Source organism: Hipposideros armiger, unplaced genomic scaffold (genome assembly GCF_001890085.2).
Source record: "Hipposideros armiger isolate ML-2016 unplaced genomic scaffold, ASM189008v1 scaffold_11, whole genome shotgun sequence".
Lineage (NCBI taxonomy): Eukaryota > Metazoa > Chordata > Mammalia > Chiroptera > Hipposideridae > Hipposideros > Hipposideros armiger.
The window spans coordinates 4,145,677-4,172,446 of record NW_017731361.1 but is presented as its reverse complement, the minus strand read 5'-3'; the positions used below and the strand labels follow the sequence as shown (position 1 = coordinate 4,172,446).

The 26,770-nt window shown below is 52.6% G+C and overlaps 1 long non-coding RNA gene across 1 annotated transcript; it reads right to left on the bottom strand.

The window, feature by feature from the left end:
• Positions 1-1,142: 1,142 nt before the first annotated feature.
• Positions 1,143-23,708, bottom strand: LOC109392540 (uncharacterized). Its single transcript, XR_002126075.1, has 4 exons — positions 23,500-23,708; positions 19,084-19,197; positions 16,866-16,961; positions 1,143-2,725 (listed from the first exon to the last, which is right to left on the bottom strand). It is a non-coding gene; the product is annotated as an uncharacterized LOC109392540 (long non-coding RNA).
• Positions 23,709-26,770: the final 3,062 nt, after the last annotated feature.

Sequence of the window (26,770 nt, the reverse complement as noted above, 5' to 3'; positions counted from 1 at the left end):
GGTTTCCTGCTGGAGCCTTGAGAGGGACCAACAGGGACTTGTCACTGTGGTTTGGAGGATGGATTCTGTTTAGAAACTGCCACCAGATACACTGCAGCTGCGAGGAACTGAGAAACCTGTTGGACATGTTCAATTCTCCCAGAACGCAGCCCCAGGTCCAGCCTCAGCTCGAGGGGAGGGGAGAGGAGGGATGGGGGTGGGGGTGCCATGCTCACCCTAACTGGCCTTTCCTTTATCTATGCCATCAGGTGTCATCCTCACAACAACCCCATGAGGAAGGTACAGGTGTCATTCCTATTATACAAGTGGGGAACACGAGGTCAGAGATAAAGTGCCTAGCCGAAGGCTGCCTAACTAGCAAGTGTCAGCCCCAGGATTCAAACTAAGGACTGCCCCAGAGTGCGAGCTTTGAAGGGTCAGTTTAGCAATTCTGAGTGTCGGGGAAGCTTGGTACCAACCTGTGTCCCACACGCTCCTGCCGGATCCCTTGCCCCCTCCTGGAGGTCTGGCAGCGTTAACAAGCCCAGGGATTCTAAAGCTGGTGCCCTGGGGACCACTGAGGGAAGGCCCAGGCTGAAATCAGGCCCGGCTGAAGTGGAGTCCAGCCCACAAGGCCACTGACTGGGCCTGAGGTGGGGGTGACCCTGTGCCAGCCAGTGCATTCTAGGTCCATGGTCCCACCTCACCTGCCTGCCCGGCCAAGGAATGAGTCCAGGTGCTTTGAGATAAAGAAAGAATACATCCCAAACGTTTTGAGGCAACTGCTTTGGGATAAATATAAACGTGGATTTCCTGGGCCCTGGATGACTAAGCACAGCTGGGCCCAAGGTTTTTCAATCCTTCCTTGGTGGAGAAGGTAGAAATCGGTGGCATCCAACCCCCTGACGTCAGTGAAGCACTCTCCTGCCCAGCTCCAGGCTTTGAAAGAGGAAGTCACTCTGTCCCAGTCCCAGGGCCCAGCTGAGGTGGAGATACAGCCTGGTGTCACAGCAAGAGCATAGGCCACGGAGGGCCTGGGTTCAAGTCCCAGCCCTGCCACTTACCGGCTTTATGGCCTGGGTCCCAGTCTGTAAAATGCGGATAATCATATCCACTTCCACAAAGATTAATAAAGAACATTGGCGAGGAAAGCACAGGCATTCTGCAAATGTTTATTTCCTTTCCTCCTCAGCCCCCAAGCCTCTCTGGCAACTAAAAACTACCATTAGCAGCAGAGCCATCTCCAGACTGCTCTTTAGAACGCAGAGAGCCTGGAAGACAGGGGCAGTCATTAAGTCCACCTGAGATGAAGCACGTGCAAAACCCTGACTTTCCTAGCCGTAGGATGGAAGAGGTGATCGAATTACTGACACCTGAGAAAAGCAGGGTTGGCAAGGCCTTGGAAAGCAGATCCTGGCCCCACTCCCTTATTTTATAAAGGGGAAAGGAAGAGACGGAAGCTGAGGGCCAAGGTCACCCAGAGAGTCAGGTACCAGTCAAGTCAAGTTTGAATCCAGTTTGTCTGTGAGTTTGCTTCCTTGGTGTCAGGAGCAACAGGTCCTGAGAGAGGAGCCCAGTCTACACTGCGGGGAGAAGGGCCCTGACAAGGAGGCCTGCTGCCCTTGGCCACCTCTCTAACACTGGGAACAGTGCCAGGCACATAGTGGGCCCTCAATAAGTATTTAGTGAATGACTGAGTGATGAACAAATAAATGTGTGAATGGGGCGGCGGGAGCACAAAGGTGCCCTTCCAGAACAGGAGGGGGTCTCTGTGAGACTATGGTCACCTTGAGAAGGGGCCCTCAGGCCTCCCCAGGGCAGAGTCCACATGTCCACTTTGCTTCCTCCAGATGGCGGCTGTGGGAGGAGGGGGAGGGGGATTCCATGGGGACAAGGGCTGGAATTGCAGCCAGAGGGATGGAGGTTGGACAGCAGGGGAATTATGTGAAGGAGGCAGGGAGGCTGGGGTGGCTTTTTCTACCGGAGGTCTGTGAGGGGCGTGTGCTGTGTCTGTGTTTGGGGCAGGAGGGGAGCTTTGTGAGGCTGGGGATGCCTGAGGGAGCCCTGAGTCACACTTGCTCAGAGCCTCGGCACCTGGGGGCTCTGTGGGCAAAGGCTACCTCAGCTCCTCAGAAGCAGACCAAGCTCAGCTTTGGCTGCTCCGGATCCTGTTACCATGGAGATACAGAAGGCTCCTTTGAGAGCAGGGGAGGCACTGGGCGTGGCCTGCCCTCAGTGTGGTTTAAAGCTGCGGGTTGGGGGTGGGGGTACATGCAAAGGGGTTTGGTAGGACCTTGTCAGGCACAACACCCATAGGCATATACCACGTGGCAGCCACTGGCTTTAGAGTCCACAGACCTGGGCCTGAATCCCAGTTATTAACTGGTGGCCCTGGACAAGTGACATCAAATCTCTGAGCCTCAGTTTCATCATTTGTAAAATGGGGTTGAGAATACTCTTCACAGGGTTGTTGGGCCATTCGCTTGAACCTGTACCTGGACAGCACAGTACTGGGGCACAGTGAGCACTAGGGAAGTGGTAACTATTATTTCTGCAATTGGGGTGAGGACTGGGGATCTGCAGGAGTCTATCCCGAAGGCAGCAGCTCCCTGCCGTCAGCCTGCTCCCTGGGCCTCCTGGGTGAGGCTGAGAGAGGCCTGACTCTTTCTCCACAGACAGAGGCAATCAAGAGCAGGAGTTATGTCATCCTTTGAACATGGGCCTGGAGGCTCTGCTGCAGGCACATCTGAAAAATAAATAATAACAACTTGAATAATTCACAGAATCCATGTGAATAATTCACCACAGCCTCCCAAACACCAGCCGATTAGTCACCACAGACCCAGGCTCCGGTCCCGTCTGCCCCTGGCTGCCCCACCAGCCCTGGGGAGTGTGGCCTGGCTGCAGGTACAGGAGGCGGAGGGCATGCAGGAACAATTGGAGGGGCCCTCCCGAGGCTGCAGGGACCTGGGGGGCAGCCAGGGAGGTAGGACGCATGGGCCAAGGAAGCCAAAGGGGACTACACTAGGGTCCCAGAGTAAGGGGGTGCTCCGGCTGGCCATCTCAGCTTCCCCTCTCTGGGCTGCACATCGGAGACTTGGAGGGGAGGAGAGTCCCTTTTGTTGTAGTTTAGTAACTGGTAACCAGCCCAATATAGCCCATCTCCACAGGGACCCCAGGCTGCACGGTCTCTCAGCCCTGAGATGGATCCTGGCGAGCCCACGCAGATGTCTCATGTTTCTCCTGGGAGGCAGGATGAGGCGGGGGTTAGCTGCCTCTGCTCAGGACTCAGATCTTAGTTCGACTCCCCCGTTACTTACTGTGTGACTTGGCCAAGTGGCTCAAACATGCCAGGTCTCCATTTCCTGGTCTGTAAAATGGGGATTAAAAACACCTACTTCATAGCGTTATTATTGTTTGGCGGATGAAATGATGTAATGACCATAAATTGCTTGGTGCAATGCTTGGCACATAGCAAGTGCTAAAAAACAGTAGCTGTTATAGATACTCATTATCTTTCCAAAGATAGCATACTGGGGACTTGGGGTAGGAAGAGGGCTGCTCAGATGTTGCAGATGTTCATATAAAACATGATCTGCAGGCCTGAGAGATGGGCAGACTGCTGGCCAACCCAGGGAGGCCTGCCTTAAAGGGTGTGGGGCCCCCAATATCTTCCAAGTAGATGCTCCACTTGAGACACCGAGTATCCTGTTTATTTCCTCCCAAGCACTTGACACAATTTGTGGTTATTTTCTTAGTTGCTTATTCACCTTTGAACAAGTAACTAGTGTCTTCCCCACTAGACTGTGAGCTCCGTGAAGACAGGGATCTCATCTGGCTCTTTCACCAGTAGCTGCCCAGGCCCTAGAATACTGCCCGGATATAGTAGATGCTCAGTAAATAGTAAATAGTGTTGATTGAATGAATAGATTCCTCAGCCATGCAAGGTTTTAGAAGGCATAAGAGAGATCATGAAGAGCTGCCAGGACACAGCCTCCATTGTGGGTGGGTCGGAAGGGGTTCTGTGGACAGTAGCTGCATGTGCAGCTCAGAGGGAAGGTGGTTCTGGGGCTGGCCCCTGCCTGTCTCACTGCTGGAGATGCTGCAGGGGTGGGGGCAATGTCTGTCTCCCCCTGTCTTGACCACCGTCCCAGTAAGCCTTCCCCAGACCAACAGTACAAGGGAGGCTTAGTGGTGGCACAGGCTCATTGCAACTTCCCCAGTAATGATTTAATCGCTTGTTTAGAATTTCCTGTGGCATTAATGATTATTCCCCAGAACGGGGAATAATTGGCTGTGTTCTCACTGTGAGCGAGCTCCCTGTTAGCGGGGAGCTGAGCCTGTTCTTCTGTAATCTTCTTCTCTCACCTGCCTGCCACTCATTCACAGGGTGATGGAGATGGATGAGCTTACGCGTGCAGAGTTGCTGGGAAGCCACCTGGAGGCTGCAGGACCTGGCTGGGGTGAGGAGGCTGCAGGGATGGTGGGGAGACTGAGAAAGAGATACACGGAAATGCAGAGACCGATGGAGAACCACCAAGAGCCAGAGACAGTGAACGAGAACAACACTGGAACCTGTGTTCTCGGGCTGAGTAACCCCCACACCCAGCTCATAGCTTCCAGTCCTCCCCAGCTGCCTCACCATGCTGTTTTACAAAACCTTCCATGCATGAATGCGCACCCTTCTGTGTGTGAACGTGTGGGCATCTCTAGTGCAGTGGTTCTCAAAAGAGTGGTACCCAGAGCAGCAGCAGCAGCAGCAGCGGCACCTGGGCATTTGCTTGAAATGCACGTTCTTAGGCTCCAGCAACCAAGGAATCAGAAACCCAGGTGGAGTCTAGCACTCAGATAAGCTTTCTAGGTGCTTCTGATGCACTCAAATGTGAGATACCTGGTGAGGTGCGTGCATGTGCTGTGTGGGCATGACCATGTACACACACATGTAAGGTGGCTGTGTGAGCATTCGGACCCCTGTCCTCAGCCAGAGGCTAGAAAAGGCCCAGGCAGAAATCAGGCCCCACCAGAGGACCCAGGTCTGCTGCTTGTGGGAAGGGGGCTCAGGTCTAGCTATCAGCTGCCCCACTGTAGCCCCTGCCCTTGAGTGGCCACAGGAACCCCTGTCTGGGGAATCTGAGGTGGGTAAGACGGGCCACCATCCCCACCAGGGCCTCCAAAAAGTAGGCCTGGAAGCAGAACCTGTTGAGAGTTATTGGCATCAGTCCTGGCATCCCAACATGGCTCAAAGAGGGACCATATCCTGGGCCCCCTAGGCCAGGGCCTTGGAGTCCTAGGAACCTGTCCCTGTCCTGCCCTTCCATAGGCCACTGCCTTTGGGCTTTGAGGAAGTGAGTTTTCAGGGAGTAAGCAATTTCAGGAGGACTATGCAGGGCTGGGGGGAAAATTAATCATCTGCTGAAAGCCAAGAGCGCAGCACCCACCTGCAGGAGCAGCCTCAACGATGCAGCACCTCTTGGGCCTGTGGGTGATGTTTCCAGAAGGGGGACTGGGAGGCGGGGTGGGGTGAGGGGCCCTGGAGGTTCTGAGGGTGGCTCTGGGGTGTGAGGATATTGCAGGGGGAGGAGAGGGACGGGGAGGGGAAGGTACAGAGAGGTTGAGGAAGGCGTGGGGAGAAGGAAGGTGGGTGAAGCAGAGAGCAGGAAGCTGTGGGAGGGTGGCAGACTGAGAGGAGGAAGGGAGGAAGGTAGAGGGTAGGAGAAGGGGGAAGAGCAGGGGAGGGAGATGCTCTGGGTGAAGGAGGCAAGGGAAGAAGAGGTGGGGATGCCAAGACAGCAGAATAATGAGTGTGGGGTTTCCAAAGGGGAAGTCACTGAGAGTGGGGATGCCCAACAGACAGCCCTGGCGGGGGAGTGGGGTATGGAGGCCTCTCCTGCCCCAGGCTCACCTGAAGGAAGCGGTATGGACAGAAAATTCACTATGAATCTGAAACAAATGAGAATGAGCTGCTTGTTGAGTTTTATATTTAACAAGACAAATAAGTGGAAGGAAGATGAATAATTAGGAAGTAATGAAGACCTTGCAAAATAGCTTTTTCTTAAAAAAAAAAAAGGTAGCCAAGAAAATACTCAGAAAACCAGAACATATGCACATTGCCCATCTTGGGCAGGTGCATGAGTCAGCAAGCTGGGCCTGGGAACGTGGGGGTGGGGGTGATGACTTGGCCATCAGCCAAATCCTGCCAGAGTGGACTGGGAAGTTGAGGTCATGTGCACCCCCATGCTTTTCTGTGGGAGCACCTGTGACCCATTTTGGGGAGACCATGACAGTCCCCAGCAGTAATGCTGACCTCAAATGTCTAAGCCCAAACCCTGAGCAGCTCTCACTTCCTTTAATTACCGCTGGGGACCATCATCCATTAATTTTGTGCAACCCTTCTGAACTCCTTTCTATTTTCAGCTTGTGAAGACCCCTTGGGGGTAACAAATTCTTGAAGTTGGACAGCAGCTGTGTAAAGCAGGACTTCCCTTTAGAAATCTTAAATTAAGTAACTCAAGCTTCAGAAGGGGCCTCCTCCTTCTAGGCTAATGTTTCCTTACCAGTAACTTGGGAGGTTTGGGTCAACACTCCCTGAACCCAGTGTTTCCAATCGCCCCTTTGCTCGCACATTCCAAATATTCTGAGCTTTGGGGTTAGAAAGACTTGGGTCCAAGTAGGGGCTCTACCATTTCCTAGCTGTGCGACCATTTCCTACCATTTCCTGTGTGACCTTGGGGCAAGTCACTTATCTTTCTGTCCTTAGTGTTTCCATCTGAAAATTGAGAAATGATTATTTTGCCTCTTCCAAAGGTTGGGACATAAAGAAATAATGTATGTAAATCACATAAAACCATTCCCAGCACATAGTAAGTCGTGGCTCTGTGCCAGGTGCTGTTCTAGGCCCCGTGGGAGAACTGTGAACAAGACAGGGAGGCTGCTGCCCTCAGGGAACTTACATCCCAGTAGGATGTGGAGACACCTCCACAGGCCAGGAAACAAATCAATACTAGGATTCCAAAGAGTGATGGAGCTATGAGGACAATAAAAAGGTGATGGGAGGGTGGGGGACAGATGGCTGATCTGGGAAGGCCTCTCTGTTGAAATGAAATTTGTGCTGAGAAGAAGCCAGATAAATGGATCCGGGGGAGAAATGTTTGTAATTAGTCTCAGGATTTGTAAGCAGTTCAGGGCCACGTTTTCTGTATCCTGCAAGTTTCATAGAATTTGACCCCTAGCTCTCTTCCCACTCTCCTTCCTTCTCGGGTTTCCCCTGCTCTGGGCTTAGAGTCCCCCTTATGTGTTAATGTGTCCCTGGCCTGAGAAAGGGGCAGAGCAGCAGAGAGGCCCAGTGCTCTGCCTTCTCCTCCCCGCCCACTCTGTCCCTCCCCTGGTTCTTTCCCTTCCTGGCTGCCCAGGGTGATATATGCCTCCTTCCCAGGGTTGAGTCATGTGCTGTGTCCTACAAGCTCTGGGCGAAGTCTCTGCCACCACTCCACTCCCTACCCCCATGGGGAGGCTGATTTATAGGGGTTTCCCCCTGGGACATGCATGCATTCTGATTTCCTCTGGCTCTAAGGCTGCAGAAGAGGGTGCCACTCAGAGCCACTTTCTTTAATGCACACAAGGCAACTGAGGCCCGGAAGGGAGAAGTGACTCCTAAGGTTGTGTTATCACCTGGCAGGGGCCTGAGCAGGAGCTTAAGGCTGCACCTCCAGACTCTGTGTCCAGTGGTCTTTTTCACGGCACATTTAGAGCTTTGTCCGGTATCAGCTTTTTGAGGTCCAGAGCTGGGTTTGTGCAGCACCCTCTAATAGCCCCCACTTGATGCTCTGTGCAATTAACTTCACAGAGGCTTTGGGACTGATCCGTAGTGACTGCTTAGAGTGCGTGGAGGGAGGTTTCTGGTGTTCATGGGGCTTTAGTAAGAAAGAGTGTTATAGTTCAGTGGTTCCAAACTTTGAGCTTGCGCAGAATCACCTGGAGGGCTTATTAAAGCACAGATCGCTGGCTTCCACCCCGTTTCCCACTCAAGGGATTTGGTATGAGGTCTGATAATTTGCATTTCCAACTAGCTCTCAGGTGATGCTGATGTTACTGGCCTGAGGACAACACTTTGAGAACCTCTGCTGTCATTGATTAGCACTGTCAGCTATGGGTATAAGAATTGGGAATTGTGACAAGTATGGTATGTGTTTGCCATTCCTCTTCTAGTAGGACTGCGGAATCTTTTTGTCATAGATTGCAAATCCTTCTCATTGGCTAGCATCCCTTTGGCCACAGGACATTTGCACATGCTGTACCCACTATCTGGAAAGCTCCTACCACCAGTTGTTCTCATTGCCTACTAAACTCCAACTTCTTCCTCAGATCTCGGGTCAGTCACTGTTTCCTGAGGGGAGCTGTCCCTTCCCTCCTTGACCTGGTCAAATTCCCCATCATGTGTTCTCACGGCCCAGTGAGCCTCTTCTTTGAAGGTGTTAGCACAAGTGCAGTGATATGTCAGTGATTATAGGATTAGCCCTGTCTTGCCCACCAGACCATAAGCTCCAGGGGGCAGGGACCATATTCTTTTTACTTAGCATTGATCCCTAGAGCCCAGCACAGTGCCTCTTACATAGTAAGGGCTCAGTAAATATTTGAAAAAGAGCAAGAAGGGAAAATTTTCTGAATTTCCGTTGGGCTCTGGTTACGGTTTTGCTGGAGCTGGAAGGGAAGACATGGTCAACCAGTAGCCAACAAATGTTTATGGAGCGCCTACTTGTATTTAGAGATATGTAGGACTCAGTGCCGTGAGGTTCCTCTGCTGTGGACAGGAAGAAGCTCTGAGGTGGCCAGTGAGATGGGGGAAAAGAAACTTGAATTTACTGAAACCCCTCTGAGGGTTGGTACTTTGCTTTCACATAAGCTATCTTATTTCGTTCTCAGGATAGGTCAGCATTATTCTTCCCATTTTCCAGGTGAAGAAACTGAGGCTCCAAGAGGCCAGATGAGTTGTGTGTGAGGCCTAGATATCAATTCCCTTCTTTCTCTAAACCTCAGAAGAGTCTGAGGAGGCCTGATAGAGAGAGCACTGACGTTAGGGTGGCTGATGGGAGGGACTCTATGTGTTGGTCAGGGGATTCAAGTCTGTTCATGGACCCATTCTACAGAACCGTAGCTCGAGGCATTGATTGTTCAACAGTGAAAAGGAAAATTCCCTGCTCTCATGGAACTTACATTCTAGTGATAGGAGACAGAACAAGTACACTACTGAACTAGTTATTGTCAGAGAGCTGTACATTCTGTGAAGGAAATAAAGCAGGGTAATGAGCCAGTGTGTGGCTATGGGGGCATATTTCACATGGAGAATTCAAGGAAGGTCTTTTGGAGGAAGTGACATTTGAACTGAAGCCTAAATTATGAGAATGCTCCAACCAGGGCGAGCTTCTCCACTAGGGACAGTAGCGCAGTACCTAGGGACCATGAAGATATTTTAATTTATTTTCAAATCAGAACAAAACAATGAACTTGTAGATTGAAGAAAATGTCTTAATGTATAATAATAATATGTTCAAGGGCTGGCCGAGTGGCACGTTGGTTAGGAGTTGGCTTGGGACACCAGCTCTGAGCAGCAGGGCCCCGGTTTGGAGCCCAGATTGAGGGCCAGTGACACTGCGCCCTCTACAGCTAAGATGGTGAACAATAACTCGACCTGGAGCTGGGCTGCTGTGAGTCGCCAGTGACAGGGTAGGCTGCAGTGGGGCTGGCCGGCAGCTGGCATGAGCTTTTGTGAGCTGCCGTGAGCCACCGTGAGCGACTGTCCAATAGCCAGCGAGCGACTGTCTCACCTGGGAAGAGCGCAATGATAATACCAACATGGGCCAGTGAAGCAATGTCCTCCACAACTAGACTGAAGAACAAAAGGACTGCAAGTTGTCTGTTCCCCTTCCCCCATTCCCCAACGCTGTTCCCTCCCCCAATTCCCCAATAAAATCTTTAAAAATAAATAAATAAATAAAAATAAAAAATAATATGTTTGTGCTTATAGCAATGAATCATAAAATATAATTTCTATATCTTTATATAAAAGAAGGAATGCACAAAAAAAGAAGTGCTCATGAAAATCATGTGGCTTTGGATCCAACTGTGAGAAAAGCCACAGAAGAGCATTCCAAGCAGAGGGAACAGTAAGTGTAAAGGTCCTGAGGTGGGTATGAGCTGGGCATGTTTGGGGAGCAGAAAGAAGGTCCCATAGCTGAACTGAGGTGTGTAGATTGCAAAGAGTGATGAGAAATAAGGTTGCAGGGTCAGATCATCAGGGTCTGTGTGTAGACAGATGTAGGCCAGGAAGTAAGCTGATGACCAAGGGGTCACCACTGACTGATCCTGGGAGCAGGGGTGGTGGGGCTGCTTCTTAGAGTCAGAGTGGCTGGGGATGGACCTGGACCAACGTACCCCCTAAAGGGAGGGCTGAATGAAACCGTGCCTGCTTCAACCTGGCAGCCAAGATACAGGCCCAGGCAGAGGCTGTCCCTGGACAACTTACAGTCAGTCCCTTCAAAGATTTCCTCCACCGCCCTACCCAAGAAAAAATGTGGGCTGTGCCTCCTAGGCATAGTGATGAACAGGTGTTGTTTGGCAGGCATTTCCATGACTGGAGGGTGTTTCTGAGTTGGGGGAGCTGAGCCTCTCTTGGCCTCATTTCTGGGGCTCACGAAGCCCTTCCCCAGGGGCAGCCAGACTTGGGGTGGGGGTGGGGCTTCGGCAAGTGAGATACAGCGAGGAACTATTTAAAGCTGCCGGCAGCTTGCCCCTTCTGTTCACGGCTCTGCCGGGTGGGAGCTGCCATCGTCACGCACCCACCGGTGCCACAGGAACACAGCAGCCCAGTGCACCCACACACAGACGTGGGGGAGGGTCGTTATGCACCCCCACAGTCTGGCAGGGGATCCTGGGGCTGGTAGGGCAGGGCTGATAAGGCAGGAGTGGACCCTGGACAGCCCCTCACTTCAGCCCCATGTTCCCATCCACAGCCCAAGGAAGAAGCCTAAATTTAGGTCATTCCCCCCCCTCCCCCGCCCCTCATTGTCTACAAGTGTAACCAATTAACAGCTTTCTGAGGGTGTTGGTGGAGGCAGGAGCATCTTCAGACCCATGGGGACTGGAAGGCTGTCCCAGGCCTTGGAGGAGGAGCCTCGAGGACCCGGCCCCTCCCACAGCTGCAGCCCTAAACTGCTCATGACGCATCCTTGCCTCCATCACTCACACCTCCCAGGGTCCCACAGAGGGCTTCACAGGGTCTGCAGGGGTTCAACGCACACGCTGAAGGCAAATGGGCCCTGGTATGAATCCAGGCAGGTGACAAACTCTCTGAGCCTCAGTTTCTTTTTCTGGGAAGTGGGGATAAAAAGAACTCCACCTCACAGATATCTGTAAAGATGTTATTTGAATTAAAAAATGTACAGAGCTTCCCATAGCCTTGCCCCGAGTGAGCTCCCAATGACTGATGGCTTTGCCAATATTACTATTGTTATCATGACATGTTGAAATTGGTCTGCTCTTCTCCAAACCGGAGGCTATAGTACGTACCAGGGCCCAGTGTGTACAGAGGCCCTGGGTGCATTCTGGGATTCCAGCAGTACTGACTGGAATGTGCTGGCAACTCCATTCCGGCTCTGATCCTGACCAGCAGCACACCCAGCTCACAGACCCCAGGCTCAGGGTCCTTTTCAGGGTGAGAACGGCCGACTCTGCCACACCAGGGCTAATGGGAACTGGGGGTCTTCTTTTTGGACCAGACAGACAGGCAGGCAGATTTCTACAGGGACAGCCCTGAAATATGGTCTGTCACCTGCAGGACCCAAGCATGGTGAGGAGGGGTCTATGAGGAAAATGTCCTAAATGGGAAGGGCCATTAGCAGCTCAAAAGTGCGGGGGGGGGGGGAAAGAAGAGATGGGGAAGCTGAGGGCCCGAGAGGTGAGGGCTGGAAGCAGCACCGTGAGAAACGGGAGTAGGGAGGCCTGGCATGAGATACAGGTAGGGAGACAGGTGAGGAGCAAGCCAAGGGGACACCCAAGGAACCCCTCTCACAGCCTTTCACCACATCCATGCTTCTATACTTTAAGTAACCCCTCCTTCTACCCATCCTCTACTCTCTTCATCCACATTCCCCATCTCTCACCCCATGTCCCATCACTGTGCCCCAGGTCCCTTCCACACACCCAGGGTCCCCTTCATTACACCCAAGCTCCCTTCTCCCATAGCAGCCCTTCTCTGAACCCCCTTCACTTTCACCCCATCCCATCCACATCCAGTGGTGTCACAACCCCATCCAAGCCCTCCGCTATCCCGCCGCGTGTTCTCTCTCGGCAGCCCCAGGTCCTCTGCCCAGGTCCCAGGACTCCGTCGCCAGCCCAGCTCCCTCCTCTGAGTCCCTATCACCCCCTTCCGTCATCGTGTTCCCTCGCCAGCCACCGGGAGCTGAATCAGAGCCACAGCGCTAACATTTCGCACACACGTCTCTCCAGATGACAGGCAAGATGGGCCTTCTGCCCTCAGCCCACATACACCCGTGCTCAGGAAGCACAGGGAGCCAGGGCTACCCCCACACGGCAGCAGGAAGGGCTGGAAGAGCCTTCCTTCCTGGATAACTGGCCTGGACCTGGTCTCTCAGGCCTGTGCTCAAGGCTGGGACTCGCCTTTCAGGGAGCAAAAAAAACCAGTGTGTGAGATGGAGAAAGACACAGAGACTAGTAGACAGAGGCAGCCAGCGAGTTTATATCAGAGAAAGAAAAACAGGGAAGGAAAGGCAGGGACAGAGACTGAATGGAAGCAGACATCAGAGACAGGGACAAGGAGAGGGAGAAACAGGAAGAGAGAAAGGGAGAGGGACTGAGGAGGGAACCCAGAGAAAAGGAGGCAGAGATGAGCAAACGGAAGGCAAGGTGCTTGTGAGAGTGGGGGAGGGAGAATAAAAGGAGCCCTGAGAGAACAAGAGCTGTCTCCCAGGAGTGAGCGCTCAGGAAGGAGGGAGCTGTCAGGAGTCCAGCAAACCCCTGAGGGGAAGCCTCAGAGCTGCTCAGGGGAAACTGAACCCCAGGGCTTCTGGAGAAGGATGCAGGGCTGCACCTGGAGGGGAGGGCAGAGACAGTTCCTGACCCCCCCAGAACCAGAGGGGAGCTACTGGCAGGTGAGCCTGGCGAAACAAGAAGGCCCACGCCCTGACCTGGCCGAGCCCAGACTCCTGTCAGGCAGAGGTGGACTGATCCCAGCGGGGGCCTCCTGACGCCAGCTCAGAGCTCTTTTGCTACCAGCATTGCTCCTGCCCAATCATTTTTCACAGAAGCCACCATTTATTTGAGCACCTACTAGGTGCCAGGTACTTATATGAATTATCTCTTTTAATCCTTTCACGCAAAAAGGTTGACACCACTGTCATTCCCATTTTACAGATCAGGAAACTGAGACTCAGAAACATAAAGGGCCTTGTCTACATCTGTCTAACGTGACCACATTAGCTATGAGCCCCTGCTTTCCTAGCAGTGCCAGAAAGTTCCACCTCTGTTCCAACATTTTGTGATTCTGCAGTTTTCCCAGCATATACACATGGGTGGACCCCAGGAGACAGACAGACAAACACACACGCACATGTTCCCAGGGGAGACTTGTCCTTTGTCTGCCCCTTGGCTTCCCAACCCTCAGCCCCAGCATCTCTTGCTTTTCCTCCACAGTATCTCAGATCACTTCCCTCTAGCTCAGCGGCTAAGCAGGAGGATGACGTCATTGCTTTTATTTAAAGAAAAGGGCTGAGCTGGAGTTTCAGGATGGGAGTCCGTGTGGGAGCAGGAGGCAAGTGACTGGCCACCCCAGCTTCTGGCATAGCCTCTCTGTCCCCCCAGCTGCCATCTGCTGAGTTGCTTCATGACCTCTGCCCCCTCTCCTGAGAAGCACCCCTGAGAGGGTCCTGCTTAGCATGGGAGCAGTACAGGAGAGACTGATGGGAGAAGAAAAGAAGGCACCAGAGGTCTGCAAAGATGTATATTTGTTCAGGGCTCTCTGGGGTCAAGGAACATAAAAGGGAAACTGAGGCTCCAGGACATCCAGTCAGTCGTCCAAGGTGGTTATCTATGTGTGGCATCCAGGTAGGAGGGTAACAGGGAGGACGATTGGATAGGGAACTGACTCCCAGAGTCTCTAAATTCTTTCTCTTTCATCAACTAATGGTCAGAGTCTAATCACCTGTTTCTCTCTGGAACACCCAAGAGGGGGCACCAGTGAGGAGGGAGCCCCCGGCCCAGGAGTGGGGTCTGCTCAGCTTCCCCTGGACTCGCAGCTCCCCTCCAGGCCCTGTCCTCTCATGCATGCAGCCCCTCTCAGCAACATCTCTGCCCCTTCCAGGCCTCAGCCTCACTCCGTTCTGGAAGGCCTTTTTGAGGGGTGTGGAACACTTATTACCTCATTTATATCTAGCAACATCGCTAAGAGATTGGTACGACTATTAACATCTGCATTTTATAGCCAAGGCAAGTGAGGCTTAGAAAGGGTGCGCACCTGCCCAAGTCATACAGCAGGGAAATGGCAGAGCCGGGGTGCAAATCCAGGGTGTCATGTTTCGAAGCTACTCTCCTCTGCTTCTCACTATTCTGCAGGACTCTCGCTGGGCTCCCTCAAGACACCCACAGCTTCTCTGCATCCCCAACACTCTAACAAGGCTGAGGAGTATGTTAGGAGTCCATAAGCCCCTCTTCTCTGCGACCCTGTCCCAGCAAGAGGCTCCAGGCCAGATGATTCAGACCACCATCTTCTGTTCCCCTAACCTATTCCCAGGATCCCTCAGCTCGGCAGCCTTCAGTAAGTCCCTGCCAGAGGCAGGCAGAGATGCTTGTTCTATATTTTATTTAGCCACTAATTGCCTGCATTTAAAAGGCATCACAGTTGTCCTCTGCTTCATGCCCTGATGCGTGTTTCTGCATGAAGGGACAATGGGGCAATGGAATGAGTGAGAGAGGGGCCACGGTCTTCCCAATGACAGCTTTAAAAGCCTGACCTCAGCGTTGAGTGGTGGAGGATGTCAGGTTGTCACCCTGAGAAGCGAGACGGGGCATGCAGGGGCTGGGGCCTCTGCAGAAAGGAGGAGAGAAGTCAGGGCCCTGGCAAGGGCCAGGAAGGAATGGGAGGGGTCTCTCCCTGTCCCCACTCACCCCTAGGATGAGGGCTCAGCTGATGGAGCCCTACCCAGAATGCCTTGCATCTAGCTCAGTTCTCCAGCCCGGAGGACTCTGCAATAAAGCAGCTGCCAGGAAAAGGACACAGTGCGGGCGGGTCTCAGTCATATCTGCTGTGATCAGGAAGGAGACGACATGTGAGCATTGCCCAAGAGCAAGAGATAGAAGGTGAAGGAGATGGGGGGTACATGTGAGAAGGTGGAGATAAATGGATGAGACAGGTGGTTGATGGTAGGTAACTTTTCTAGGTTACCTACCCACTTTGGGTTTTCCCCCTGCTCTGAAAGGGCACACTCTGGTGAGTGAAGAGAAAACTTGTCTCCTACCATTTCCCAGTCACTTCCTGGTCTAATTCTGAGCCAAGTATCATCTCATTCTGACCCCCACCCACACACCAACAGCAAACCTACACTTCATCCATAACCCTATTGGCCCTCACCTCATCTCCAACCCTAACTCCAACCTTCATCCCAACTACAACTTCACCCCCAGTCCTGTCCCTGATACCCATATCAAGCCAAAATCCACCCCAAATTCTCACCCTAATAGCAATAATAATCCTAATCCCATTTCCAATGCCAACCCCAACCTATCTCTAATCTCGACCTATCCCTACCTCCATCCTTAGTCTAATATCCATCTCAGCTGGAAATCCACCCCCAACTTCCTTTCCAATTCTTACTTCTCACCTGACCCAACCATTTCTACAACCCAAGTTAATCTCCTAACTGCAAGTGAGGCCAGTCCCTCACGCTGGCACTATGCCCGGCCCCTGGCTTGGTCCCATGGCACCTGGACAAGGTTGAACATGGGTTAGAGGATTGCCACCTCTTGATTGCCACCAAGCCATGGGAACTTTGGGGTGGTGCTTCCCATTTTTGAGTGCTCAAGGTCCCAGCTTCGAGTGCAGGAGTCGGGGCCTCACCTGCTGTGTTCAGCTCTCCAAAACCAGCCAATGACACCAGGACACAGGCAGGGGTGTGACAGGCCCCTCAGCTGAGGAGCCATACATCTCTTGAGGAATGGTGAGAAGTGAGCAGTCTGCAGAGCAGCCCCACCACTGCCTCTCCTCACACCTTGCTGGGTAATTTCTATATGACCAAAGGCTGAGCCTAATGGGCTGCCTGCTTTCAGCCTGGTAGACAAGCAGGGATAGCAGCCCTCAGGGTCTCCCACAGACTGAGGGGCTCTGTGCTTCGCTAAAAGGATGACGTTTACATCTGTCAGGAGAAAAGAGCACTCTGAAAGCTGGGAACCCTGCAGCCACTGGGAGAGAACGAGCAAGTTAGAGTGTTCTGCTGAGCCCTAAGAAGCAGGAAAACTTCCTCTCTGGGGATGGGCATAGAAGTCATCCCTGTTAGTGGCTGGAGTGCCAAGGAGGCACCGTCTGAGCTCAGCAATTGCTGAGAGATTAAGCCTCCAATGTGCAAAGCCTTCTAAGCAGCCCCTCCAAGAGCAACTCTGTGTACCCGCCCTGTTCCTGGGGCCCACCACCGTCCACCCTCGAGCCACCCGGCGAGGAGCGCCAGCCGTTGCCACCGCATGGGCTGGCAGCCCCCCAGCCCGCTGTCATCACCCACTCCTCTTCCGGGGTCTGTCTGTCTGTCTGCTCAGATGGAGAGCTGGCTGGCCAGGCTGGCCGCCAGTTCTGCACTTCCTGCTGGGCCCAGTACACCGTGGTTGCTCACCAAACACGAACTGAACACTTGTTCTGAACTTTCGCCAGCTTTGTTTCCCAGCAACTTTCACTTCCTGGGAGGTGAGACAGTGACTTCTGCTCCATCCTGCAGGGGAGGCAAGATGGCCAAATGGTTAAGAGCTCCAGCTCCAGGATCAAACAGAATACCTGGGCACTGACCACATTTTCAGCCCCACCATTTGCTAACTGTGTGACCTTGGGCTATGATGTCTTCACTTCTCTGAACCTCAGTTTTCTATTTTGTAAAATGAAGATAATTATGGTACCTGTCTCACAGAGTTGCTTTAAGAATTCCATGAGGTAGCACACGATAAATGTGTGTGCTGAGCATAGCAGTTGAGCATAGTAGCTGACACATAGTAGGTCTGCAGTAAACACTAGCTATACCAGTGATATGGCTACAGATACTCGTGGCCTAACTTCAAGATGGGGTCCCAAGAGAGAAGGTCAGCTTGGGTCCATCTCCTTGGGGAGATTCCAAACTTAAAATGTTTATAGTCCTGTCTGAAGCACCCACTCCCCTTTCTCTTCACCCCACCAGATGTTCTCCTTTCTTCCTTCCCCTAGCCTGGGAAAGGGAATCATTCATTCATTCGTTCACTCACTCATTCCCATCTTCAACTAACAAATATTTGTAGATTGACTACTCTGGGTCAGGCTGGGAGAAAAGTAAACAGGTCCCTACCCTAATGGAGTTCATGGTCTAGAGGGGAGAGGACTGGATGCTTGTCAGCACTAGAGTGGGGGACACACAGGAGGACCTCCTGGCCTAAGGGACATCTTCCTGGAGGGAGGGGGGTATTATCTAAACTAACTTTTGGAGGACGGTAGGAGTTAGCCAGAGAAAGGGGAGAAAGAGTGTTCCAGGCAGAGGAAACAGCTGCCGCAACCTGGGTAAGAGAGAACAAGTAGATTTCGGGCTTTGAGAATGTCCAGAGTGAATGTGGAGCCGTAGGAGATCATGTATCACACAGGCTGCGGTTTGCACTCTGTCCTCAGAGCTCTTCCTTCGGATATCGGACCTGGCCCGATGCTTCCTCCTCTCTCCGTAGACAACTCCTGTCTCAACAAGGAGACCGATCCTGAACTCCTGTCTGGTTGTTGCAGGGAGGAGGGAAAGTGAGACCCAGAGAAGAATTTACACTCTGGGAGGGCCTGGGGTGGACAGAAACCAAGAAGAACCACTCCTCGGCTGGAGGGGGTATCTACAAGAGCCAGCACGACCGAAGCTGAACTCCATCTTCTTGTCAATATTCCTAACAACATAAGAAGATACTCTTCTTCGTTCCATTTTACAAGTGAGGAAACTGAGGCACTGAGATTCTCAGTAACACACCCAAATGTTCACATCTACAGAGTTTATATCAGAGACTCTGATAGATCGTAAACTCTGATGTAAACTGGTCCTCAGAGCCTGGGTTATTTTTATTTTTATTATTTTTTAAAGATTTTTATTGGGGAATTGGGGGGATGGGAACAGTGCTGGGGAATTGGGGGAAGGGGAACAGACAAGTTGCTGTCCTTTTGTTCTTCAGTCTGGTTGTGGAGGACGTTGCTTCACTGGCCCAAGTTGGCACCATCATTGCGCTCTTCCCGGGCGAGGCAGATCAGTCGCCGGCTTCTGGACGGCCGCTCACTGCGGCTGCTGGCCGCTCACGCTGGCTGCTGGCTACACACGGTAGCCCATGGCAACCCACTGCAGCAGGGGCTGCAGCCTACGCCGTCGCCGGCGACTCACAGCAGCCCAGCTCCAGGTTGAGCTGTTGTTCAGCATCTTAGCTGTGGAGGGCAGTGTCACTGGCCCTCATATGTGGGATCCAAACCGGGGCCCTCTGGCGTCCCAAGCCAGCTCTTAACCAACACGCCACTCGGCCGGCCCCAGAGCCTGTGTTATTAACCACCAGGCCACCCTGGATGTGGGACCGTGCTGGGGGAGAGAGACGGACAGGAAATGCAGCGGAGGGAATGCAGCCTTCTTGGGGTTGACTCCCCTGGGCCTCTCAACCAGCCAGTCTCCCAGACACAGACCCCAGGAGCAAGTGCCTACCAGGCCCCAGAAGGGACAAAGCCCCACATTCAAGAGCTCTGATGATCTCCGCTCCCAGCTGCTCAGCTCCTTGCAAAGCATTTTCCCTTAATAGCCTCCCATTCAGCAGGACGGCTGCAGCCCACATCTGCGGAAACCAGGCCACAGCAACTCCTCCTACCAGGCCAGAAAGGCTGTGCAGCCACGGTCACCACGTCCCAAGTTTCCCCTTCTCCTTCCAAGTCAGGAATCTTCCAACCTTCTTTCACTCCATGGGCTCTTTCCAGGACTCTGCCTGTAGTGGGGGGACAGAGTTGAGATCCTTTCTCTCAGGCTGACCTGTCCAAACTTTGCTCTACAAAATGCATCTGAAAGGTGGGGATGGGGAGCAAGAAGAAAAGAAGAGCTCCTGGGTTCTAACCCCTCCCCTGCTGCCAACTTGCTGTGTGACCTTGGGAAAGCCACTTTCACTTCCTGTTTTCCCAACTGTGGAAAGAGAAGATAGCCCAGCCGTGGATTCAGGCTGCCTAGGTTTGAATCCTGGATCCACCACTCACAAACAATGTGACCTTTGATATCACCGAACCTCAGTTTCCTCTTCTGTTTAAATGGGTTTTCCTACCTCAGCACCAACTGAGAGGATGAAGAGACAGACAATCCATGCGAAGCACTTAGCATAGCGCCAAGCTCACAGTAAACAATCAATACATGTTAGCTGTAGTTATTATTACCATAATAGACATCTTTCAAACTTTTTAGCTATAGAATTTTTTTTCTTTTCAAGTACAATTTTCAAGCAGAACCCTGATATTATATAAAAGGTTAAATGGTGGGGTCTATTTGTTTACCCCTTCTTCCAGCTCTTCCTACCTCTGGCCCACAGTGGCCTCTGGTTTCGACCAGGTAAGTCCCAGACTTGGCTGATGATCAGACCCTCGGGGGAGTGTTTTAAAACCTATTTCCCAGGCCCCACCCCTGAGACTTTTCACCCAGACAGTAGATCTTGTGGCATCATTGCAGGTAGTTCTAATGATCTCCCAGATTCAGGCTCCACTAAGATCCTTTCTGGCCCTTCGGTGACATCAAGACTTTGCATACAAGACCTTCCCCATTGCCCCCTCAGAGGCTGAAAACCAAGCCACAACAGGCCCAGCAGGTTCCACTTGTACCCACACCCTTGCTCAGCTCCCAGCCTTCATCAGGGTTCCCTTCTGGGACTTCTTTCTCTCGGAACTTTGACTAACAGGGGTCAGAGGGGCAGTGTGTCTTCACCTGCCCCAGGCCCAGCCCTCAGATTCCAGGTTCCTGCCCCTCCTTTCCAGGCCGACCTCTTTTGATAATAATGTCTAAATAGCTACTGAGGGCTTACCATGTGCCAGGCACCATGCAAAGCTCCTTACATTTCTCATTTTGTGACAGCCTCACAAGGCCCTGTGAGGTACGTATTGTCATCACCCCCACCTGACAGATGAGAAAACCAAAGCATAGAGAGGTACGGTAACTTGATCAAAGGCACACAGCTGGAACTAGCTAAGATGGAACTCTACCCGAGGTGTGCCTGACCCCGTAACTCATGCTCTTAGCCACTCTGCTGACGTCCTCCCTTCAGTGCCCCTGCTCCTAACCTTATGCTCTATTAGCCTCCCCGCCCCACCTCCCACATCCCCGGGGACCTGTGAGGCTTCTCCCAGGAATGTGGCTCTGGCCACAGCTCCAATGGCAGGCAAGAAGCACCACAGCAGGGCTTGCTCTAACGGGTGTCTGAGAATGCCCTGGGTCGGAGTTGGAGTAAGAGGCCAGGCAGTCCCTTGAGAGATCACAGATGCACTATTGAATCCAGCTACCCTGCCAGTCCCTCCTAAGCAGACCCCCATCGGATCTTCCATTTACCACATGGCCGTCATCCATGCATCCAGCTATCAGGTCAGCCTGCACTTTTACCAGCCCTAGTTATCTATCAATCTTCCTTCTGACGTCAGAGGCCACCAGATGGTCCTTACATGCTTCTTAGTTCATCCATCGGTCAGTCCTTCTCTACTGTCCAAGGGCCTTGATTTGTGAGTCTCTAGGGTGGAAATCCCTTACCTAGGGTCAGTGGGAACAGACCTAGCCACTGTCCCCACAAACTTTATAATCGGACACCCACAGAGTTGGCATTCACCCAGCAGCCCCCCAGGTCATGATGCTGAGCAGATCCCTTTTCCTGTCCTCACCATCACTTCATCTCCTCTGGGCCCAGCTGCCCCGACAGCTGAAGGACCTTTCCCTTTGTGACCTATCTTGGTAATTTGGAAGGTGATTAACAGCAATCACGCTTGAGTTTGACATCCAGGCACGGCCACTAAATTGAGGCTCACAAAGCCTCCTTGACATCCAATATGTTATATGCTTTTCCCCTTAATTAGGAGCTAAAGTGGATAAATATGAAGTTGCCATAGCAACAGCCTCCCGGGTTGGTGGAGGGATGCAGCTCAGTTTCCGTCGGCTGGCTGGCTGACATGTTGGCTGATGGACCAAGTCGGCTCCTGGGAAGGGGATGGGATAAGCCCCCTCCCACTTTCCTGGGAACCCACCTCCCAAGCACCAGTTCTTGTTATCTTTTCCATCACTTCTCACCAGCCTTCACAGAACCTGAGGATGCCCCACCTGGACCATGGACCTCAGTTGGTCTTATACCTCATGGAGCAGGTGGGGAAACTGAGGAGGAAGTTTGCTGCCCGAGGAGTGAGAGGCAGACAAGATCTAAGGCCCAGATCTTCTGACTTCCAGACCAGAGGCCACAGTGGTCCTTGAATGATTTGGGGCCCTAGATCCCTTGGAGAATGTCCCAGATCCTCTCTTGGAATACACCTTTCGGAGGTTCCTGGACGCCCCTGAAGCTGGTCTGTGTATCTAACCCAGCTGTTCCTCCGAAGTTTTTACAACCCACAGAAACTCTTACAAAATGTATTTGTGCAGTATGTCTTCACTCTCATTTCTGCCCTCTCCCCTGTGACAGTCTCACCTGACTTTTCCTCCACGTTTCTACCCACCCCACCCTTGAAAAGGTGCCTCAGGCCATTCCTCCACCAGGATTTTAGGTGTGTAGCCAGCTTGGGCTGGAGGGCAAAGGTGGGAGATGGGGGCGGGGGAGGCCTTGGGACTGTAGCTGGTGGCTGAAGGGAACAATTTTTCCAGCTCTGTCTGCCTTTTGCTTGGGAGTCAGAGGCTTGGGGCTTTGGGGTCAGTAATGGGGTGAGAAAGTCACTCAGATCTGAGAGCAAATCTCTGCAAAATGGGCCTGAGATCAACCACACTGTCGGGTTTAGGCCCAGGATTGGGCTGAATCTGCTTTTTAAATGTCATCAACTAACAGTTGCGCACGCTGTATGCATATTCCTCATATTATCTCATTTAATCTTCAGCAATCCTATGGGGACAGGTACTATGATTATCCCTATTTTATAGATGAGAAAACAGAAATTCAGAGAGGTTTAGCTACTTGCTCAATGTTACACAGCTAGTAGGGAGAGGAGTCAGAATTTGAATCCAGGTCTGTTTGACTGGAGAGTCCAAGCTCTAACTATACTCTCCTGCCACTTGAATTGTCTTTCCCTGACCCAAAGTAATGACCGTGGCAGCTGTGGGGCTTCAGCCAGGGAGTTCTCCCGCTGAGGACCTAGGGACACTGAAAAGCTCTTCCCTCTGTACCCCTAGCTTTGCTGTTGGCGTGGGTGGAGGAGAGTCTATGGGCTCATGCCTCACACAAGTCTCCCACTGAGGAAGAGCCAGCCCCAAACACCTTGTAATAGAGGTCAGGATGTTTAAACCTTTAAGGGGAAGTGGGGGGCTCCCCTCAAAGAGCCCACAAAAGAAAGCTCAGAGCTACCTAAGTTCTATTTTCAGGAGACCAAACTGGGTCTTTCTCCTTTTTCACCTTTTCCTTCTTTGCCAAAGAGATCTAGTGCAGAGCCGCGTGCTCAGGCAGGGAAAGGAGGCAGCACCCCACCCCCAGCTCCCAATCCAGAGGATGTCCCCTCATCACAGCCATCAGACCCAGCACTTAGGCTGCCAAGTGGGAGGGAGCACTGTCTCGCCTTCCTGAGGAACGGGGACTTGGGGTTCCTCCTGCACCCTCCCCTCCACGTGGTGTGGGTGCTGGCAGCGGGAGCTGGGGCTGGTGGCTTGGCCCCCAACTTCTTTTCCTTCCAGTTTTGACTAAAAATAGACATGGCAAGGACGCAACTCATTCTGTCAGACAGTGTGTGTGGGGGATGCCTGTGCAGACACAGCCCCCCTTCTCAGCACGTGAGACCCAGCCCCCAGTTTCCCCCACATACATCCCTGCCTGCCACAGCCTTCCTCTGATGTGGCCATCAATGTCCCAGGATCCAGGATGAGGTGGGGGGGGGATTTCCTCAGTCTCAGTGAGCATTATCATTGATCTCTGACTTTCTGGAGGGTCCAGGAGAGGGCTGCAGCCTAGAGTAGGAGAAGACCTGCCTTCAGGGCTTTCCTCCTCCTCTTCCCTAAAGCCATGTAAAGTGGGGAGGTGGGGTGGGGGCGAGGGTCGGGGCAGGGTGCGGTCAGGGCTGTCAGGACTGGGGCCCCTTCGTACCTTTCAATATTGGAATAATGCCCAGAAGCGCAAGCTAAGCAAGTAGTCTCTGGTAGTGGCAGGGGAGGGGAGCACGTGCTCTTCGAATGTCTGGCATTTCTCAGGATGACTTTCAGGCCTCAGGGTCCTTCCTGCCTCTTGGCCTTCCTGCAGGTCCCCTCCTCAGGTGACTGAGCGAAACCACGGAAGACTGAGTCTACTGTTTGGGTTCAAGATTCCTGTAGGCATCCTCCGCCCACACCCTAAGCGGAGAGGCCTACAGTAGGAGTTGGAGGAGGAGCCTGGCATCCTCGCTGTTCCCCTCTGCCACCCCCGCCCCCACCCCAGCTGCCCAGTCTGGAGCTCTGCTCAGGAAGAAACACACACACACACACACACACACACACACACACTCACACGCACACACTCTCCTGGAAACGGCATGAATTTATAAGCACACTCCAGTTCTTGAGGGCAGGAAGAGCTGGTGCTGGGCTATGAACAGGCATAAAAAAGATACCTCTACATGGTTCCTTGTAATCCAAGGAGATGGGTTTTCAGCTGGGGACAGGGTCCCCACTCCCACCCCCACCTCAATTCCATCTAGACACACAAAAAACCCTAGATCTCTGCTGGTTCAATCGAACATGGGGTGCTGAGCAATGGGAGAAAGGAAGCAGTTTACTGTCATATCCTCAGTGATATGTGCCTGGGACAGTGCCTGGCACACAGTAGGTGCTTAGGAGTAGCTGTTGAATGAGTGAATGAAAGAATGAATAAATGAATGAACAGGAGGCACTCATGGCCCAAGACAAGAAGGGAATCATTAAAATCATTATTAGTGTATTTTTGCAACAGGGCTGGACTGAAAAATGAGAAAGCCAAGGGCAGGCTCATAATTTGGTGCCTCTTCAAACCAACATTCTTCCAGCATTTGTTCAATATTTATTTGGAGTGTGATAGGAAGGGGGGTCTCCCTGGCTGCAGCCCTCAGCCTCTCCTCCATCAGCTTGAACAAATTGGCTCTGGCCCTAACCTCACCAGTGAGTTCCACTGAGCTACATACACCAAAATTGTCTGGTTCTCCAGGCCCCCCTCCTCCAAAGGAGTTTAATAAACAATTGTAGCCTGAGTGCTCCATGGGGATCTCACCTCTGTACCAGCATCTTATGGAGGTGTTCCTGCCAACCCCCATCTCACCCCAGGCTTGTGCCTGGTAAATACTTTTATTTCCAACTCGTTAAGTGACAAGCGAAGCTTTAGTGCCCCTTATAGATTGGTGCTCCAGGCAGCTGCCTGAGGGGCTGCCCTCCCTTGGATCTTTTTTCTGGGTGACGACGGAGGGGACGGGCATAGAGGGTCTCTACTCAGCGCCCTCTTCAGCTCTTCCCAATCTCCCGCCCCCTTACCTGGAAGGGAAGATGGAGATGAGGAGGTGAACTGTGTGGGGGAGTCCAACCCCACTGTTTCTAGCTCTGAGCAGGTGGGAGAAGAGTGGCCAGCAGCCAGAAGGGACTCCCACTCCCTCCCAGTGAACTCCAGGGGCAGACCTGCTGCTCTGAGCCCCAGGAGTCAACGCCAGCGAATGCAGGCAAGCCCAGGGTGGATGGCATTAGAGCCGCTGAAGTCATGCTGTCTGACTCCAATTCCCTAGGGATGCCTGGGTAAACCAGATGTCTGGCCAATGAGGTGATCACTGGAGCAAAATCTTTAAGTAAATACAGCCACTCACTTCTGTGTCTACTCTGCTTACCCACCCTCCCCTGCTTTCTGCATCTAGCTCCCCTTCCCACCTCAGCCCACCTGCCCCTGTACCCACAGCCTCCCTGAATGTGCCTTCCCAGCCCCCACTGGGCCCAGCGACTAGATTCTCTGTCCTCTGCCGCCTGAGCAGCATAAAATGAAAACTCTGCACAGATGAACAAATAGTAACAACATGAGCACTTACTATTTCTTGAACACTCACTGTGTGCCAGGCACAGGGCTAAATACTTCTTTATGTGCCTTATCCCTTTATTACTCACAGCGACACTAAGACCATACATACATCGGTCAGAGTCAAGCTCTGGGGTCAGTCTCAACATGGTCACCTACCAGCTGTGTGACTGTAGGAAAATCACCTAACCTTCCTGAGCCCATTTTCTCATCTGTAAAATGGGGAGATTGACAGTATTAACCACATAGGGCTGTGCGAGGATATAAAAAAATAAAGTGCTTAGCATAGTGCCTGGCAGATAGCTCATGCTGCTATCATTGTTATCTTCCTTTTAGATGAGGAAGCCAAGGAGGTTGCTTTGTGTCACATGTGGCTGGGACATGGCAGAATCAGGGTTGTAACCAAGGCTTCCCAGTCCAGTCTGAGGGGCTGCAGACTGGGGCCCAGCTAGCTGTTTCCTCCCTCCCCTGACTCTGCCTATCCCCAAGGGGAGAGGCCCCTCTTTTTCCTTGCCTGTAGAAAGAAAACTGGGACTGAAGGAGCTGGAGCGAGCCACGTGGCTCCCTAGTGACAGCCAACATCCCACAATGCTCTGGGGGAATGTGTGCACACGCCTACCTGCCAGGCCTGGAGGAATCCAGACTTTAGACTTGAAAGGTAATTTAATCTCCCATGATTCCTTCCCTGCTTTGAAGTGCTGGGTGTTCATGACGACACAGACCCAATTTCGGAGAAGCAAGCCCGTTAGTGCAGAGCTGGGACACGCAGTCCCCCAGCTCACAGGCAGCCCTTCTGGTGTAGGCACTTGCTCTGCACCTTGCTGCCATTACTGGAGACACCGCCCAACCCTGGCCTCTCACACCTCCTCTAGCCTGGACTATTTCCACCCTTTCCTCAGCTCCCTATGTCCAGGCTCCTTGGCCCTGTCCTTTGGCCCTCCCTGGGGAAACTTCATTTCCCTGTCCCCCGGCCTCAGACCCAGGGTCACTTCTCATCAGAGTGGACACTCAATGACAGCTCCTGTGTATGTTTCATCTGCCACCTCCACCCCACCCCCACCTGTTTCTCTGGACCCAGTGGCCAGGCTCAGCCAGGGCTCTGAGCCTGGTGCCTGCACTTGGGGCTGGGGCAGGAGGAAGTTCCTGTTTAATTATTAATGAGTAATAAGTCAACATGTAATTAGAGGATGAGGGCACGTGGCTGCACTCTGTGGGCTCGGCCCTGAGGACGGTGAGCTGGGGCTCCCTCACACATGCCCCTTCGTGACTCCAGATGCCCCCTCCCACCAGATTCCCCTGCCAGGTTCACACCGAGTCCTGTAGTCGGCTCTCTGACAGGTGGTCCCCATTCATTCCG